Here is a 17,571-nt window from a genome sequence, read left to right as displayed (position 1 = left end):
ATTGATGATGGACCGCCTAGCTAGATGGGTCCGCAAGTCTATACTTAGCACGTTGGTGGTCATTATGATACTCACATGGCAACTAACTTATCACTTATTATATTTATTTTGTTACACCTACCTACAGCTGGCAAAGACATAGCGCCAGTCGATTAGTGTAGTCAATTATGCACTGTTTGACTTAGAATGCCACTTTCCTTTATGTTGTATCTTATCTATACTTTGTGTACATTGTATAGTGTGTAGAAGAAGAAGAAGAAATCAGTAAGAAAACGTATTGACCTCCATCTCTCTTCTTGTGTTCTTGAGTGAGCTTCCTCTTGTGTATACATTGAAGAAGAAACCAGCAAGAAAACGTTTTGACCTCCATCTCTCTTCTTGTGTTCTTGAGTGAGCTTCCTCTTGTGTATACAATGTGTGTTTTGTTGAGAAATAAGCCAAAGACTAAGGCATAGTCTAAGCCTTATCATATTGTTGTATGTAAAGTATCCTTAAGTTTGGGGCATCTATCTTTTGAGGATACCATTTTAGTGTGTGGACTGTTTTTTTGGAGATATGGTGGGAGAATATTGAAGAGGAAGAGAATGAAGAAAGCTTGAGCCTCTCCTTGTCTCAACCACCTTTCGTTGTGCATCCCCATCGAATCTCTCATCTACTTTCATTTGGTATCAGAGCGGGAGTGAAGGATTGATGCGAGGAGCGCGTCGAATCGAGGTCTACATCAGATTGAAACCTTGTTGTCCGTCATTAAATGAGGTACAAATCCCTATCTAAACCACTCAAAGAAAGTTCATCAATTGGAAGAGCTATTGGGGCTTGAATTTGTGGGCTATTGAGCTCGCATTAAGGGTTTTCTGGAAGCCAAATGAGGGGGCTTGCCTGCAAGTGCTAGTAGCACTTCTGATCAGAGAAAGGTCGCCTTTTGTTGATAACAATATTCTTTCTCCCTGCATTGATGATTCCAAAAATGGAAGTGGTAGCCACAACATTTGGATCGAACCCGCCCTCGAATTAAGTCTTGCCCACATAAGCTTGCTTTCCTAGCAAATAGGATACGGATTCGAGAAACTTCTCAGGACTTCCATAGTCCTTGATAGAATTCTTGTCTGCAGGCAGCACCATAACTGTCACGTTGCTGTTAGCATCGAAGTTGTCTTCATATCTCAGTACAGTCCCATGAAATTCCTGCTCCTTGCTTGGATTCCATTTGGATGGAATGTTGAGAGAGAAGCCATCACCAGCGACGGGCACAAAGCCGGTGTCTTTCTTTGGAGCGCCAAAAATATTTGCTGCTTCGCTGTAAGCGGCTTCAGCAAGGGAGACGCGAGAAGAGACGGCGACGACAGCCGCCAGGAGAGAGAGGGTGATGTAAATCCGAGGTTGCAGACTATTGCCATTGTTGCTGGAAAGAGGATACAATCTAGCCTTATTAATATGTTTTTTTATAAGGCTTAAAGAGCCTTATTACTAAGCCTTATCCACTTGATAAAAACCATGTTCACATGAGAGGGTTGGAAACCAAATAATTGGAGACCATTTTCACATTGTACAATGTTGGAACTAGTTATGCAGAGAACTGGTGCATTTGACATAGATTTCACACTGCAGACAGAAGAACTAGATGTTTTGAAGGCTAAAATGACCGTTTTCATGCCATTTTCGACTGCGATTTTGGAGGTAAAAAAATTACAGAAAAATTCCAAAAAAAATTATGTAGCTTCAACTTGACTGGGACTTCATTCTTGGCACAAAAACTGCAGAAAAATGGCAAGAAAATTGGTCAATTTTAAGTCCGTATTTTGATGCATTTTGGGTCATACAGACATTGTGTGGAATCCGATTTGGATGGTTCTTGCTGGGAAATGAATGTATGACATGTTGACATCATGGATGGATGTATATGGCATTTTTTGGGCACATGTATGATAGTCATATTGCTGAATACCATTTCTGGACAGATTGCATTGTTGTTTTCTTCTGAATTTGCAGCAATCATAATGTCTGAGACGGCACAGATCACTCAGATCGTGGGGGACAAATTGACCAAAGATGACTATAGTGTTTGGTCCTGCAGGATGGAGAATTTTTTGATGGGTAGAGGTCTATGGGATCTCATAACAGGTACTGATGAATGTCTAGAAGTTCCCGAACATCCAACTGAAGAGCAAAAGAAAGTGTACAAGGATTGGACTGGGAAAAGAACAGGAAGGTTTTGCATTGGATCTCCATATGTATTTTAGAAACATTGATTCCTCATATAAAAAAGGCAAGTACTTGTAAAAAGGCATGGAAAATCATAGAAAAAATGTATGGAACATGTACAGAGGCTCGTAATATACAACTTAAGCAGAGATTACATGGTGCATGGAGAGGCAATCACAGTATCAGTGACTATGTGGCAGAAATCAAGCAAATTGCAGAAGACCTTGCATCCATTAATGCACCTGTTGATGATGATGATTTAGTGTCAGTAACACTAAATGGGCTTGGACCAGCTTTTAAATCTTTGGATACCTCTATTTCCGTTAGGGGAGGCTCTATGCCTGACTTTGAGGAGCTTATTGGATTGCTATTTACAGAAGAAATCAAGTTGGGATTGAATGCATCTAGCAGTGGCAAAAATGCAGGTGGAGATAGTGTTTTCTATCACCAGAGAGGTCGTGGCAGCTCATCTAGAGCTAGAGGCTCTTCACCTGGTCGTAGTAATTATGGTTTTGCTCGTGGAAGAGGCAACTTTGGTCGTGGTGACTTCATGCATAGAGGCAAGGGGAGATCTTTCCCTAGAGGTACAGGACGGACTAGTCCTTCTTCACAAAGAGATGGCACTTGTCATTATTGTGGGCAGTTTGGTCACTTTGAGAGGGATTGTTATCAGAAACAGAATGCTATGTCTAGGGGTCGTGGAAGGACCCAATATGGCCACTATGTAGGCACGTATAGTGGTACAGGTTATGGACCTAGAGGTGGATCACCTAGAGGTCATTTATTTGCTATGGAGCATGTGCTTGGGAGCATGACTCATCCTCCCCGTGAGAATTACTGGTTTTTTTATTCAGGAGCTACAAACCACATGACTCATCATGCTGAGTGGTTTGATAGCAAGGAGCAAGTGCAGAATGATGAATATGTTGCCACTGGTGATGATACTTTACACAAAATTACTCATATTGGTAGTGTGCCACTTATTACTAAAGATGGGATTGAGAACAAGCTTGGTGATGTATTTTATGTGCCCACAATAACTAAGAACCTAGCTTCGGTTGGTCAAATGACAGATCAAGGATTGATGGTGAGATTCAATAAGTTTGGATGTTTCATTGAAGAGTTCCATAATGGGAGAACTGGCAGGGTGATTGCTCATGGTAGAAAGAAAGGGAGATTGTTTGCTTTGGATGCAGGTACTCCAGTGATTCAAAACTCTATGTATGTTGAGAAAGGACATGGGCAAGATAAGGATGTGGAATTATGGCATAGATGGATTGGTCATGTTAATTTGCATAGATTGAAGCAAATGCAATCAAAACAAATAGTCCGTGGTTTACCGCATTTAGGATATGTGAATTTTGATCATGTATGTGAGGCTTGTCAATTTGGCAAGCAGTCCAGATTGCCATTTCCAAAGAGGGGGAGAATAAGCAGCTATCCTTCGGAAATAATACACTCAGATATTTGGGGCCCATGTCAGAATGTTTCCATGAGCGGAAAATGTAGATTCTATATCACTTTCATTGATGATTTCAGCAGGATGACTTGGGTGTACTTTATGGAGCATAAAAGTGAAGCATTTGAAAAGTTCTTGGAATTTAAATCTATTGTCTGAAAAGCAGTTTGGATGCTACATAAAATTTTTGAGGTCAGATAATGGTGGAGAGTACATATCATATGAGTTTTGTGACTTCTTGAGAGATCATGGTATCAAAAGGCAATTGACATGCAAGTATACACTTCAGCAAAATGGTGTGGCTGAAAGGAAGAATCGGATTATTGCAGAGGTTTCAAGGGCAATGATGAACCAAATGAACATGCCATTGTCATATTGGGCAGAAGCAGTGCATACTGCAATTCACATTATGAATAGAACACCTACAGCCTTGATTCATAATATGTCACCATATGAGAGAATGTATGGCATGAAACCCACTATTGCATACTTTAGAGTCTTTGGATGTGTCTGTTATGTTCATGTTCCGGATGATTTGAGGAAGAAGATGGAGCCTAAGGTTGTAAAATGCATTTTCCTTGGATATCCTGATGAGAAGAAGGGATACAAATGCTATGATCCAGTGAGTAAGGAAGTATACATAAGCAGGGATGTCAAATTCAGTGAATATGAATCATGGTACAAGCCCAAAATTGCAGTGGATGTTGATTCCTATGAAAGTAATGATGATAATGGCTATGGAAGGAAAATTTCAGCAAACAACAAGGCTGAAAATTAGCATGTGGAAGATGCTTCAGGACCTCAAGAGAATGTGGAAAGCAGTGGTAGCTACAGTCCATGGAGTGGTAGATTGAGAAATGCACAAAGGAGTGCAGAAGTTGCAAAAGGTAAGAGACCAATGACTGAAAGTTCAGAAGATGAATCTATAGATGATGAGTATGGCATTCCGCATGTTAAAACGCCTGGCACTAGAAGTGCACAAAAGTATGTGCCACCACATGCTAGATCAAATGAGACACACGGTAGTGCACCTCAATTGAGAAGGTCAGAAAGAGTAAGGTATCCAGTTGATAGATTGACTTATAATGGGTTCATGAAGATGCATTATGCATACATGGTTTCTTATGTACAACATGTGGAACCTACTTGCTTTGAAGAAGCAGTAGAGAGCAAAGAGTGGAGACAAGCAATGGATGAAGAGATGAATGCACTAAGGAAAAACAAGACTTGGGATTTGGTGAAACTACCTTATGGCAAGAAATCCATTGGATGTAAATGGGTTTACAAGGTCAAATGTAAGTTGGATGGTTCTCTTGAAAGGTATAAAGCAAGGCTAGTTACAAAAGGATATGCACAAACTTATGGTTTGGACTATGAAGAAACATTCAGTCCAGTAGCTAAAATGACAACAGTAAGATCGGTAATTGCTTTGGCTTCTATCTATGGTTGGAGGCTTTATCAAATGGATGTGAAAAATGCATTTTTGAATGGCAACTTAGAAGAGGAAGTGTACATGGATCAACCAGAGGGCTTTATATGTATGCAGGTTGAAGAAGGCTTTATATGGGCTGAAGTAAGCACCAAGAGCATGGTGTGATAGAATCAACAAATTCTTATGCAGTATGGGATTTCAACAGAGCAAAGCTGATTATTCACTTTATGTGAGGCATACAGAAGATGGTATGGTTGTTGTGGTCATCTATGTTGATGTTCTCATTATTACAGGTACACTTGAGAAGGAGATTACTGAAGTCAAGTATGGGTTACATAAAGAGTTTGATATAAAGGATCTTGGTTTGTTGAGATACTTCTTGGGTATTGAGGTTATTGACACACCTCATGTTATATGGCTGATACAAAGGCAATATGCATTGGATATGTTGGAAAAATATGGCATGACAGGATGCAAACCGGTTAATACACCATTGGATCAAAATGCTAAGCTGATGGATGATGGATCTTATGTTGAGGATGTTACTATGTTCAGAAAGATGGTTAGTAGTCTTATCTACTTGACCATTACAAGACCAGACTTGAGTTACACTATTGGATTGGTAAGTCAATTTATGCAGAAACCATGCAAATCACATTTGGATGTAGTAAGAAGAGTTCTTAGATATGTGAAAAAGACAGCTGGATTTGGGCTGTTTTATGAAAAAGGAATCAAGCCTACACTGTTTGGATACTCAGATGCAGACTGGGCAGGTAGTTCTATGGATAGAAGATCTACTAGTGGCTATTCATTCTCATTTGGATCAGCCATGGTAAGTTGGAGCAGTAAGAAGCAACCTACAGTTGCTTTATCAAGCACTGAAGTAGAATATAGAGGCATTGCATTGGCAGCATGTAAGTAGACATGGCTGAGATTGATCTTATATGACATGGGGATAGAGATTGATGGTGGAGTTATTATGTATTGTGACAATGTTAGTAGCATTATGTTGGCAAAGAACCCAGTCTACCATGCAAGGACAAAACACATAGAAGTGCACTATCATTTCATTAGAGAAAAGTCATTGATGGAGAGATTGACTTGGTCCATGTGAAAACCAATGACCAAGTTGCTGATATCTTTACCAAAGCATTAGGTAAAGATAAGTTTGAGTACTTCAGGAGTGCACTTGGAGTCTTATGTGCGCAAGCTCATTTTGAGCTTAAGGGGGAGTGTTGAGAAATAAGCCAAAGTCTAAGGCATAGTCTAAGCCTTATCATATTGTTGTATGTAAAGTGTCCTTAAGTTTGGGGTATCTATCTTTTGAGGATACCATTTTAGTGTGTGGACTGTTTTTTTGGAGATATGGTGGGAGAATATTGAAGAAGAAGAGAATGAAGAAAGCTTGAGCCTCTCCTTGTCTCAACCACCTTTCTTTGTGCATCCCCATCGAATCTCTCATCTACTTTCATGTTTGGTGCCGCAGCTCAAGCAAGTCCCCCCACCACGAGATTCTTGACAAATACATCCTAAGTAGCATGTAGTAAGAGTTCCCTGCTTGGGCAGATTTTTCACCATGCACGACCAACATCCTTCACTCCATCCAATTTCACATGTGAGATTAGGATAGAGGGTGGTTCTAGAGAAGTATAACAAGAAAATAAATACCTTGATGAAATGGGCAAGGACTTGTAATACATTTTTCAAATCTTCTAAAATAGAGGTACATTAGAACCTTTTGAGATTCCATTGAGACTATTCTTTCACTACAATTTTAAAATGTATGACTTCTTTTCAAAGTTAGAAGTGGAATGTAGAAACTAATACCTCGCACATCTTCTTTTGGCAATAAATTACTTTGTGAAGTCAAATAAATAAAGTTTGCTACCTTTTGACTTCAAGGAAACCTTATTTCTTAATATCTCCTTGATTTAAATAAGTTGTTACTTGTGTGATTTGTGCACAACATACTTGTGAGTGTTGTCCAAGTAAACTTTGTGTGGCAATCACAATGGAAAAGATTAGAGAAGTTACTGATAATAAAGACACAAAAATGTAATGAGATTGCTATGCTTAGTATCTATCATTAGTCTTAATATTTATCTTTCCTCACACTAGAAAGAATCCTATTAATGTATGGCATATACATATGTAAATGGATATGTTGGCTCTAATAAGTGTGCATGTGTATTGAGAGAGAGAGAGAGATGGTGCAACATCATCAAGAGTCTCATTTCAAAAGTCTCACACATGAATAATTTGCACCATCATTATCTTATTATCAAATATCATGGATAATATTGAAAGCAATTGTGCCAATCCTCCAATTCTACTACATTTGAAATGGGGACCAAAAAATCTATCCAAAATTCTAAGAGGAGCCAAGTTTAGAGATGAAATATAGAGCTTTGAGCTGACATTCCTAAAGATGTTGCATCGTCATCTACCAAATATCCCAATGGCTCCAAAGATAACAAATACAGTGGAAAGATAACAAATACAGTGGTACAAAGAAGATGATCAAGAAGAAGAAGAAGAATCGATATCCAAATGCTAAGAAAACAATGTGAAGATGATGATGGAACCAATTAACATTGAGCCTGAGTAGATATAATAAGGTGGCCCAATTAATATTAGTGGAGACAAAGTGGCCCAAAGGATGTATGATCATCTACAGGCATCAAGAGCCCCACATGAGGATAGTGGCACTTAATTGATCACAAGAACCATGTTGATGATAACACTTGATTCTCCCTCTATTATCTGATGCATCATCCTCTTATCTTGCTACCATAAGAGTTGTAATACTATTAAACTAGCACTTTTCTACTACTATCACTCAACTAACTGATACTTTTCTATGTTCTCCTTTGCTCCTTTTAAACCCCCTTCCCTCACACTACTATGAATTATAAGACTACAGCTTCATGCCACCAAGGGATGAAATTCTCTTGGAAAAAGTGGGAGTTCTTGAGAGGATGCAATCCAAAGGTGATCGCATGCATTCTTTGTTGTCATATCTAGCAATTGTATATAGCAACTAGTGGCATTTCAATGTACAATATAAAATCTATAGTACGATAAGTTTGCATAGGCAACATTTTTTAGTTGAGTGCATTGAAAAAATGTGATTCACGATAGATTGTGGGTCTTTCAATTTATGCCAATGAGACTATTTGAGTTGATTGCATTGACAAAATGTAACCTATGCATAGTCCTTTCAATTTATGCCAAGACTGGTCACAGAGCCATAAGACTAGCCATATTTGCATTCGATTGTTGTTAAATTGACTATTTTCTTATATTTATACTTTATTAAATATATTTTAATTAACATCATTCTTTGTAAATATATGTTATCATGCTTCACCTTTATCTTTATATTGATTATGTTAACATCTTTTTTTGCCTCTATAGGTCACTGTAGATGATCTAGAGAGCAAGATGAGCCAAGGCATGATAGATCAAGAGGTGTAGTAGATCTTTATACATATATCTCCATATCAAATGCCATGCCTCAAAGACATAGAAGACCAGGAGTTGTCTCAATTGTTGTCTAGATGTTCTACACATGCTACCTTGACATGCTCTGATGCATCAATTTCCAATAGGCAAAGTCGATGCTTTAGGCTAGTGCGAGCCTTAGGGATACCTTGTCAGACTGGTGGAAGTACTACTTATGGTGGATACCTCAGAGAGTCATAAACTTTCACTCCTCCTTGTTCTAGGGGTGGTTGTGAGGAGTGCTACTACAAAGATACAAATATCGTGAGCCCATAGCATGTTGCTACTCCTCACTCCCATGCAGTGCTAGAGAGGGTGACTCAAGTCCATGCTATAAAGACACTAATGCAGTGTCTCCATCTTGTCGATTGGGTGGATGTTTATCACCTCTAGGGTTTGCAACACCTATAGGGACATCTACTCCCCTGACTTCAGGTCTCACTCAAGCAACTACAGGTGGCACTCTTATGGTGCTACTCCAAGAGATACCATCCCCATAGGTATGCTAGATGGATAGGGGTCTCTTGGTTATGCCCAAGAGTGTGGTCATGTGGATGAGAAAACTGGTGTGGTTATCGTGAATGATGAGGGAAGGAGAGTAATGGCATGCATGAGGGAGTTGTGTCAATAATAGTTAGACACAACATTCTAGATCACTAAAAAATTATACCAAAGTGAGGCATGGACCATATGGTAGTATCCTTGTACAAGGAATTCTTGGTACATACCATGGCTAATCGATTTTCCACTAGATCAATGATGGATTGTATGGACCATAGGTAGTCGAGTGATGTTCCAAAGCTTGAGTAGTTGGATGAAGAGGATTGGTGGAGACTTAAGGAGGAGGCCATAGATTCTCCAAGACAATGGTGGCAATAGTGAGAGAGGCAATGAGGGCACGATAGGGCGGTTATGCATCATCTTAGGAGTGGTAGATATAGGACTTCTTTAGAGGATTTTCTATGTTTATTTTGGTTATGTTCACTTTCTTATTTAGTATATCACTAGTACTAATTACCTTTTTTCTAACAATGCTACTTTGTTTTCCTTGTGGCCCTTAATTACAAATCATGATCCCATAGGTTTGGAAACTTGGTATGTAGAGAGACATGGTCTCATTGTACTCATTGATCAATTATATGTGCACGATAGCCCGGTGAATAATGCATTTTTTATCTTCTCAAATTTTAGTTTTTTTATTATTCATTACATGCTATAGGTTAATCTTTGGTTGATTATATTGCAAGGTCTATTTGACGAACCATTGCATTGGGATGAGCTCTCAAACCATGAGAAGCTATAGCATTTTCTTGGATTTGTGGAGTATGTATCCCCTTCTTTTTTGGCCATATGGTCCATGTTAGCTCGTAGCCTTCCTTAGAGATATTTCTTATGCTTTGTATGAACTCAAATTTTGCAATATTTATGGATATATTTATCTATTTTTTATTCTTCTCCCTATCAGTCCATGTAGTCTTATGAGATGTCATTGTCAACATTGTACTTATTTGGGAATTCAATCAAGGAACCATTTCTTCCTAGCATCACATGATGTATGTGTTTTGTTTATAGGTATGTACTCAATTTATAAATTATTCATGGAACACTATTTAGCAGATGTGGCTAGAAGAGTGGTAGGCATGCAGCGTTACCACCCAAAAATCTTTTTTCCTCTTTAACCATAGATATTTTCATTGCAAATAAATTACAAGTGTCAATGTTGAGTCACTATTTGCCTTGCAACACGTCAATATTTGGGATGCAAATAGTGATGCACATAATGACAGATTTGTAGAGATGTGTATATTGATAACATATAAACTAAGGCAAACTAAGGCAAATCCTCATGCTTTATCTTCATTACACAATCACAAACATTCTCCTACTTTTTTGTAAATTTTAATGCATAAAATCCATTTTTTCTCAAAGTTTTTTCTTCATTTGACTATTTTTTATAAATGTTTTCATTTATTTCAAAGTAAATTATTATTTTGTCTATTTTTTTAAAAAATTTATGACTTATGTGAAGTGTAATCGATCTATATACTCATTTCTATATCATATGAACATCATTTGATCCACCAAACCCAGGAGAGAGGAAAGAGAAAGCATGTCTTGAAAAGTAATTGAAGTTCTAACCAAGACTAACTCGATTCACCCTGTCTTTAATCATTTGACCTCCAAAATAGCATGTTATTTATGCATGACTTTCCATTTTGTCCAATATTCCTTCAAGTGCTCCAGTTAGGTCTAACTAATTGTCCTTGGTCTCCTTGGTTACTATACTTGTCCGTTTTTCCAATTGATACCCTGTCCTTGAGTACTTGGAAGTAACAAGATTGAGAATGAAATCCAAGAAAGGATTGTACCAAATGGATCAAATATCAATGCTCTGATAGCACTTGTTAAGGAGAGGGTTGGGAGGTGAGAGAGAGAAGAGAAAAATAGAGAGGAAAGAAGAGAGAGAAAGACAATGAGGAAAGAGAAAGACTAGAAAGATAGAAAAGAAGAGAGAGAAGCCATGAAAGCTGTGAACAAGGAGGTGAGATGAGAGATAATAATTGTATTATGATCAGAGATGCCAAAAATTACATGTCTTGCACCTTTTATACCTATGTTAATGTGACCAAGTATGAGCTAGGTATTATTAATAACTCTCTCTCATTAACGCATGTATTCCTAGCTTCTTGCACTTACACACTCTAGTGGACACATGCTTTTAGAGCACGCTTAGAAATTTCTAGACCACTAGGATTTTGGATCTATTTTATGTATGCCCTCAACCACCTATTCTATATTGATATTGATATAGCATGAGTCTATAACATAAGTGCTACAATTGCTATAAATCTCAACACAAAGTACCATGACTCAATGCAATAAAAACTAATCTTAAAGCTATTTAGTTGAGTGGAAACCCTTTGTTGAGAATCTCTCTCTTTATATATCAATGCTAGATGGTACAACCTTTGACCACCCTACACTCTCTAACGCATATATGTCTTTAAGGCATCCTTATAAATTTCTAAACAAGTGGGATTTTGGATCTATCTCAAGTATCTCTTCCACCACCCATTCTACATCAATATTGATATAGTAGAGTTTGTAATGTGAATGCTACAATTGGTACAAAGCTCAATACAAAGCAAAAGTGCATCGATGTAGTAAAAACTAAACTTGAAGCATCAAAACTTTGTAGAGACAAGAAGGTTGGCTTCATGCATAGAGCTATGAAGATGATAGAGAAGTTGAAAAAATATATGCAAGACCTTCAAATGAATAAGTTTAAGCTGGTGCCAAATGAGGATGAAGTCAAAAAGCTCAAGGGGATGACCACCATTAGAAAGGAATATGGGTATCAAGGATACCAACATACTCAACATTGATCAATTTGGTGAAGAGGTGGTAGAGCTACAAGTTTGCAAGCTTGTTTTCAACTAGTAAAACTTAATATTTGTCCTTTAATGGTTGTAGACTTAGTTTATTGTAAAGCATGTTATGCCATTTTTATTATAGGGTCAACATGACCATCTAGTATGTGAGGTAGAGGTGGCACCAACACATTTTTTATTTGTGGAGGCGTTGTATAAATTTGTTCAAGATAAAAATGCATGTCCTTATTATTAGACCACCATTATGTAAAATATTACACGGCGCAGCAAACAGAATCTGAGAAAGAGATAGAGAGTACACAACAGATAAGAGGAGAATCAGTAAAATTCTTTAACTCCAAACAACTGATACAAAGATGGCTCTGTCCACCCGTGCGCTTCCACTAAATGAAGCTTAGATGGCGATCTAGACAGAAGATAGGTGAAGAGCTTAAGGCTAGCTGGAACAACAACTCTGACTGGGTGAAAGATGAGTGTAAGATGGCTGCGAAGGGGTTTAGCTTTTATAGCCCGCGAAGGTCGTTAGGTCGGCCTGCTGACCGACCTACCATATGAGCCTCCACTAGTCGGCCAGGGAATATTCCCTTTACCATCGGGCCGGGGGCGCTGCCCCCGGACCCCCGCCAGGGGGGCCGCTAGCCCCCCTGGGACCCCCCAGCCAGGGGCCGCTTCCGCGGCCCCCGGACCCCACAATAGGGGCCCCTTTTAACTCCCTTACTACGCAACTCAATGCAATGTGCCTCGAGTTGCTACCAGCTTAACCACTCTGTCTAACCCAAAGATTAGACCCACAATGGTCACCTTTTTGCCATCCGGTCACATAGACCTCATCTGATATACAAGTCAGGACTCCACCAATGTCCGGGCTCACACTTGGCTTCTCCTCATAATGGGGGCCTTACAACTTTGAGCACCATGGATCATTGGTAGTACCTAATGAGGGTGGGGCATTGATCATATCTAACACCCCCCCTCAATGTCCACCCATAGGTGAACTATCTCCTCGGCCCAATGCCGAGTCTCTGAAGATGAACTTGAAGCAGATCCTTCGTAAGTGCTTTGGTGAAGATATCTGCTCCATTCTCCTCTGTTGGACAGTAGACCAATTCCACTATCCCATCCTCCATCAAATCACGCACATAGTGATACTGGATCTCTATATGTTTGGTGCGTGCATGAAACACTGAATTTTTGGCAATGGCGATGCAACTCTGATTGTCACATCTCAGCACAGTTGGTTCTTCATCCTGCACTCCCATATGCCATAGAATCCTTCTCAACCATACGGCCTCACATGCAGCAAAACAAGCTGCCTTGTACTCTGCTTCGGTAGAAGACAATGCCAGTGTTGGTTGCTTCTTACTAATCCAAGAGAAAATTCCTGAACCCAAAGAGAAACAATAACCAGAAACTGACTTCCTGGAATCAATGTCTCCTGCCCAATCTGAGTCACAGTTCCCCACAAGAGAAGTTCTGAAACTGTATGTGATACCATAGTCAAGAGTTTTCTTCAAGTATCTGAGCACCCGCATCCCAGCCTTCCAATGACTCTCATGAGGTTTGTTTGAGAACCTGCTCAAAACACCAACAGCAAAACTGATATCTGGTCTAGTGTTACACAAGTAGATTAGACTGCCGACCAACCTCCTATACCTCCCAATGTCTGCTAGTGCTGATGTATCCTCAACGGATAACTTTACATTCACCTCCATAGGTGTAGCTATCTCCTTGCACTCGGTCATGCCAAATGCCTTCAAGATCTCCCATGCATACTTCTTCTGAGAGATGAAGATCTTTCCTGGCTCTTGCCAGACTTCAATCCCCAAACAATAGTGCAACAAGCCCAAGTCTGTCATTTCAAACTCAAAACTCAAAGCCTTTCGAGTTTGGTTGATCATATCTTCATAGTCACCTGTAATAAGAAGGTCGTCCACATATAGGAAAATCACTACAGACTTTTTACCATCCCTGTAAACATACAAGTTAGCATCTGAGGCACATCTTTTGAAGTTTAGGTTTAAAAAGAACCTATCTATCCGCTGGTACCATGCTCTGGGGGCTTGTTTCAGCCCATACAATGCCTTCTTCAGTTTACACACTTTGTTCTCAGAATGGGGGGCCTCAAACCCTGGTGGCTGAGCCACGTACACCTCCTCCTTGAGGTCACCATTTAAGAACGGACTTAACATCCATTTGGTACACTGGCCACTTCTTGTGGGCAGCCACTGCAAGTACCGTGCGAATAGTGGTCATTCTGGCAGTTGGGGCAAATGACTCTTGAAAATCAAACCCTTCAACTTGTGAAAATCCTTGGGCAACCAGTCTAGCTTTGTACTTTTCTAAGGTACCATCAGCCTTGTACTTTACCTTCCAGATCCACTTGGTGCCAATAATCTTCCGCTTTGCTGGCCGATCCACTAGCTCCCAAGTGTCATTCTTCAGTATGCTGTCATACTCCGCCTGCATAGCAGCCTTCCATGATGGATCTGCAAGTGCTTCTTCTAAGTCAGTTGGCTCCTTTACTTCTCTCATAATCTCAACCATCAAGGCCATGTTGACTATGTGAGCAGAAGCCCTCCTTTGCTCCTCTATTCTCTGAGACCTCCTTGGTCCGTCTGCCTTCTCCTCAACAGATGCAGGCATAGGATTATTGTGGTCATAGAGCTGCTTCACCCAGCGCGGCAATGGCTTTTCCGATGGGGTGATGTCAGGTTGGTGAACTTTTTCCTCATCATTTGAAGATGATGCTTCCTCCTCCTTAAGGATAGGGATAGCTCTCGGGACAGGTTCATAGTGGACTACTTCTTCGCTTGATGATAAAGTGGAAGACCTTGCCTTCTCCTCCTCCACTGTATGCGGCTCCTCCTTGAACACCACATCACGGCTCGCGATGATCTTCTTTGCCTCTTGGTCATATAACTTGTAAGCCTTCTGCTCATCACTATAACCCAAGAAGATACATTTTCTGCTTTTTGGTTGTAACTTGTTTCTCTTCTCATCTGGAACATGTGCATAACATTCACATCCAAAAATTCTGAAATGTGAAACAGATGGTTTCTTACTAGTGTAAGCCTCATGAGGTGTTTTTCCCTTGAGAGCCTTTGTGTAGCTCCGATTTAGAATGTAGACTGCAGTATTAACAGCTTCAGCCCAAAAATGGTTAGGCAATCCCTTGCCCTTTAGCATGCATCTTGCCATCTCCACAATGGTACGATTCCTGCGTTCCACAACACCATTCTGCTGAGGTGTGTGAGGCGTCGTCAATTGACGCTTGATTCCTTTGCTCTTGCAAAAGCCTTCAAATTCCTTTGAGTTGAACTCACCACCACCATCTGTTCTAAATTTCTTCACACTTTTCCCTGTTTCATTCTCAACAAGTATTAGCCATTCTTTAAACTTACCAAAAGCTTGAGCCTTATCACGAAGGAAGTACACCCACATCTTCCTACTGTAGTCGTCGACAATCAACATAAAATAAGAAGATCCCCCCAAGGCCTGTGTAGGCATCTTACCACACAAGTCAGCATGCACCAACTCTAGAGGAGCATGTGCTCTATTCTTGCTTTCTTGTGGAAATGCCTTTCTCTGTTGCTTGCCCATCATACAAGCTTCACATGGTTCCTTCAATTCAGTTATTGTAGGTAGGTGAGCAACCATACCTTGCTTTTGCATCTCCTTCAATACTGCAAATCCGATGTGTCCAAACCTTTCATGCCAAAGCTTACTTGTGCCCACTCCAGCGGTGGCTGTAAGAGCACTTAGCTCATACATGTTGTTCCTTCTTTCTCCTTTGCCAACAATTGTGCCAGCACTATCAATAATTTCTGCACCTGTCTTCTTGAACCTCACTTCATGACCAAGATCAGTTATGGCAGCAACTGATAAGAGATTTCTCCTGATTTCGGGAACATACAACACATTTGAAAGCTTTTTGACTTCACCATTTGCAGCAACAAAAGAAATAGTACATGTGCCCGCAGTAGGGCATTTAGCATCATTTCCAACCGTCACAATGATGGATTCTTGTAGAGGCTGCATAGAACTGTATAGACCTTTCTTGTTGGTCATGTGACGGGAGGCCCCACTATCCAACACCCAAGAGTCAGTGGTAGATTCTTCTTGCGCCGAGGAGCACACTTCCTCAATGGTCGCCATGAATAATTCCAACTCTGCTTCAGTCGTATTGGCTGTCTCTTTCCCTTTAGTTTTAAGGGTACCATTCTTTTCATCTGCCTTCTTGACACGACAATCTGCAATTGCATGTCCTTTCTTCTTACAGTAGAAGCACTCTCCTTGAAACTTCTTCTTGCCGCCCTTTTTCTTTTTGTCACCATCATTTTTGGTGGAGGAAACACCTTTGCCTTTTGCATTGGCAGAGAATGCAGCATCTCCATTGTTGCTTCCTTCTCGGGCTTTCAGCCTCAACTCCTCCTCCATTAATAATGCACAAAACTCCTCAAAAGTCAAAGCTTGAGGTCTCACCTGAGTATTAAGGGCAGTTACTAGTCCATCAAACTTTTGTGGACAAATCCGAAGACATCTCCGAGCTAGCTCTTCGCTAGTCTTTTGTATCCCAGCGCCAGCCATCTGGTCGCGCAGATTCTTAATCCGAGTGATGAATGCTTCAACCGTCTCTCCTTCAGCAAACTTCTCCGCTGCTAGTTGATTCTCCAAGTTTTGAATCCTTGTTTGGTTTCGTGTTTCATACTGACTCCTTAGTACATTCCAAGCCTCTGACGCTTTGGTTGTATGCTGAATCAGAGTCAAAACACTGTCAGAACAGCTTGTAACTAAGGCACACAATGCATCTGCATTCCTTCGTTTCCAAGCTCGTAGAAGATCTGCATTCGGAGGAATCATCACACTAGGATTTGATGGGTCGGGGATAGGCTGTGGTTCTGCGTCAGTCCCCAGCACAGTCTCCAGAAGCTCATAAGAATCAAGGATAGTTGTAATTTTGAACTTCCACAAGGTGTAGTTTGTACCATCTAACTTGCCTTCGTTGAAGGTTGGTGGACGAATCCTCAGTGTTTGAATCGCCGGTACAGCAGCACCACCTCCTGCACCGCTTCCTGATGCGCCAGAACTGCTTCCCGGAGTCGACATCGTTTCTCTTTGCTGTTGAAGCCTTTGCCTCTTGGACGCTCTCCGATCTCTAGAGCCCCCTGGGCTCTGATACCATGTAAAATATTACACGGCGCAGCGAACAGAATCTGAGAAAGAGATAGAGAGTACACAACAGATAAGAGGAGAATCAGTAAAATTCTTTAACTCCAAACAACTGATACAAAGATGGCTCTGTCCACCCATGCGCTTCCACTAAATGAAGCTTAGATGGCGATCTAGACAGAAGATAGGTGAAGAGCTTAAGGCTAGCTGGAACAACAACTATGACTAGGTGAAAGATGAGTGTAAGATGGCTGCGAAGGGGTTTAGCTTTTATAGCCCGCGAAGGTCGTTAGGTCGGCCTGCTGACCGACCTACCATATGAGCATCCACTAGTCGGCCAGGGAATATTCCAGGGAATATTCCCTTTACCATCGCCAGGGGCCGCTTCCGCGGCCCCCGGACCCCACAATAGG

At 40.5% G+C, this 17,571-nt stretch overlaps 1 pseudogene; it reads right to left on the bottom strand.

The window, feature by feature from the left end:
* Positions 1-1,011: 1,011 nt before the first annotated feature.
* On the bottom strand, positions 1,012-1,537 carry LOC148026720 (oxygen-evolving enhancer protein 2, chloroplastic pseudogene; annotated as a pseudogene).
* Between the last annotated feature and the right edge of the window lie 16,034 nt (positions 1,538-17,571).

This window comes from Lygodium microphyllum, chromosome 13, assembly GCF_053477565.2.
Source record: "Lygodium microphyllum isolate KBCC chromosome 13, Lygodium_microphyllum_v1.1.10, whole genome shotgun sequence".
In the NCBI taxonomy this organism is placed as follows: Eukaryota; Viridiplantae; Streptophyta; class Polypodiopsida; order Schizaeales; family Lygodiaceae; genus Lygodium; species Lygodium microphyllum.
This window is presented reverse-complemented; position numbering and strand designations above follow the sequence as displayed.